Below are 3,458 nucleotides of genomic sequence, written 5' to 3'. Positions count from 1 at the left end.
ACTAATTTTTTGTGTGTCCATCTGCCATAAAAGAAACAGTTTTATTCAAAATTTCGTACGTGGCCGCGCAGCTTAGGCCCAGCCCATTTATTTCCTGTCCATGCAGTTGAGCACCCTTATTTACCGCACTGGGTGGAAAATAGACAAAGTTTCGCATATGGCGCCCAATATTGGGACGGCCCGTTTTCATTTTTTTCTCTGTTCTGCTTCTTTTTCCTTTTCTTTTCTTTCCTGTTTTCTTTTCTCTTTCCTTTTTCTTTTTTCTATTCCAAGTTTATTTTTGTATTTCCCTTTTTTCATAAATTCAATTTTTCAGAATTTTAGTTTTTGATTCAATTTTCGTAAAATCTTCAGAATTTATTATATTTTTACCATTTTGATTTTTTTTCAAACTTCAAATTTTTCTTCCCATTGCGGAATTTATTGAAAATTACAGAAAATTTTCGCATTTTAATTGTTTTTTATGTTTTTCAAATTTGTTCGATATTTTCAAAATAAATTGCATTGAAACGTTCACAAATTCAAAAATTATTCATTTTTATTGAAACGTTCACAAATTCAAAGTAATGCTTGTGTTAGAAAACATGTTTTTGAAAATTGTTTCAATGTTCAAAAGATATTTAATTCTCAAAAATTGTTCACATATTCAAAAAAAATGTTCATTTTCTTATAGAAGGTTCATGTTTTTTTTGTGAATTTAAATAAATTTTCATGTGTCGAAGAATATTCAAGATATCATAGTTATTAATTTATTTTTTGATAAGCTCAATAAGATGAGAAAAAAAGTTTTGAATGGTACGCTACAGTATATTATTAAACATTAGCGCTGGCCATTTGTTAGCATGAGCTGTTTGTCCGAGTGGCTAGCAGCACGTGGTCGAGTTTTTGAGATCGTGAGTTTGATCCTTTAACTCAGTGGTTGTTTTGGATTTTTGTTTGCGCCTTACAAACACACGTCGTTTTGGTGCCTGCCACTTGCCTGGCCAGACTTGAACGTTGTGCATCCGACGTGCTATTTGACAATAAAAGAGAATATGTTGGTTGACTATAATTAAAAGAAATTGTGGGCGCATGACAATAAAAGAGGATATGTTGGTTTGGCTCTGACTAAAAATATGTGGGCAAGTGATCACTGAAATAATTACAGAGAATAAACCCTGATAAAGTAGGGACTACCTGGTTATGTGTTGATTATACCAATTAAACGAGATTCGCTGCAATTCGTACTATATCTGTTACGCCATCATAGGAGAGAGTGGTTGAAGCAACTATGTCCTGAAGGTAGCCGTGCTGCCACAAAATGAGGAGGCAACCACAACCTAGACACGGTGGCGGACCCGAAGAAAAAAAGGTACAAGTTGGGTGGTGGCCACCACTTCGACCAACCCCATCACTATTAAGATCTCGTGGGCCAAACATGACCCGTGAGAACATCGCAGCTCCTCGCTCTGTAGCTCCACCACTGCGGAGACCGTTTTGATAGACACATCTATTATCTCTCCGATGCTTCTCGTAAAAAAATATCTCTCCCGTTGCAACGCACGGGCATATGTGCTAATCTATATCTATATCTATACCTACTAATAAAGCAAGGTGCATTTCTCCATTTTTTTCATCCGTTCACCAACGAAAAGATTTTTCTTTTACCTGAGGTGGTACTAAATTTTTGTGCTTTCATGTGCTAGAAAAGAAAATCGGGTTGTCCAGATTTCGTACCTGGGCCGGGCGCTGAGGCCCAGTGCAGCAAGGCCACTTATTTTCCTACGCAGGCAGCTGGCTGAACCCTATTTACCGCACAGCGCTTCAAATACCCAAAGATTCGCATAGGTCGCCCAACACTGGCCCGACCCATTTTCATTTTATCTTGTATTCTGTCTTTTTATCTTTCTTTCTCTTTTTCTTTCCTAATTATTTTTACGTTTTGCCCTTCCATGTTTAATTTAGTTTTTTTAATAAATTCGAAATTTTCAAAAAAACTCAGAATTTGTATTTTTGGTTCAAGTTTTCGACCACTATTCCAAATTCTAAAAAAAGTTGTTTTAAAACGATTCAGAACTTTGTTTCTTTCCATCTCAAATTTTTCAAAATAAAAAAGTTTCCAATTTTTCGAAATATATATATATATATATATATTCTGCAATTATTTACAATTTCGAATTTTACTTTTTGCATTTTTAAAAATGTTTCAATTCTTAAAATGTTGTTTCGAAATGGTTACCAAATTAAAATAATTTTCTTAATGGAATAAACAGTTTCAAAAAATTCTGAATGTACAAAACATGTTACAATTTTAAAAAATTGTTAACTAATTCAGAAAATGTTCAGGTTATTATGAAAAGGTTCATGTTTTCAGAATTGTTTTGTGCATTTTAAGAAATATTATAATTTTTAAAAAATTCTCATGTCATTTGGAAATATTCAGAATTTTCAAAAAATTGTTTGAAATTTCTAAAAATGTTCATGTTTCAAAGAATATATGAAAATTCAGTCTTATTTTCTATGATAAGTTTGAAAAAAATATATGTTTCAAATCTGATGCTGCACTATGTTCTTAAATATCCGCGCTTGCCATTGGTCAATAGAACGTGTTTGTTCAAAAAGAAAAACGGGTTGTACAGATTTCGTACTTGGGACGCGCATTGAGGCCCAGTGCTGCAAGGCACACACAGCTGGCAGCACTTGGGATGAGCATGTCGTCGAGTCTTAAATTTATGCGCTGCAATTAGTAATACATTTGGTTACGCCGTGATAGGAGACGCCGACCAACCCCACCACTATCAAGATCTCGTCGGCCAAACATGACCCACGAGAAGACCGCAGCTCCTAGCTCTGTCGGCCACCGTTACGGAGACTATTTTCGGAGGACACATCATTTCTCTCCCGTTGCTTCTCGTAATAAATATCTCCCGTTGCAACGCACGGGCATATGCGCTAGTTTATAATAACATCATTGCAATCATCTTTTCATTCAAGGAGCTATCATGAATTACTTTATAAATTTCTTGTTTTAACACTTCATCACAATCTCCAGACTCGTGATTTTTAAGCAAAACTTCACTCAACTCACTAGCAATGTGTTCATCATAATTAGAATTTTTGAAAAGATTAGCAAGTGGATAAGGATCCATATCTCTTTATATTCTATTTTTGTGTGATAACATGATCATTGCAAGCAAACAAGCAAACTAACAAAGTAAAATATTTTTGTGTTTTTGATTTTTTTTTGTAATGATACTAATAAAAACAAATAAAGCAAACAAAGATTCGAGCAAGTAAATGATAATGTGAATGAAGGTACTTCTAGGTTTTGATGATGTCTCCCCATCAACGGCGCCAAAAATTCTTTCTTCTACTTGCGTTGGGATTTTCCTCGGAGTGGAAGCGTGAAGCAGTATAGTAGCTGATAAGAATTTCCCTCAGTGAGAACCAATGTTATCGAACCAATAGGAGAATCATAC

The sequence above is a fragment of the Triticum aestivum genome, chromosome 4A, assembly GCF_018294505.1.
Source record: "Triticum aestivum cultivar Chinese Spring chromosome 4A, IWGSC CS RefSeq v2.1, whole genome shotgun sequence".
Lineage (NCBI taxonomy): Eukaryota > Viridiplantae > Streptophyta > Magnoliopsida > Poales > Poaceae > Triticum > Triticum aestivum.
This window is presented reverse-complemented; position numbering follows the sequence as displayed.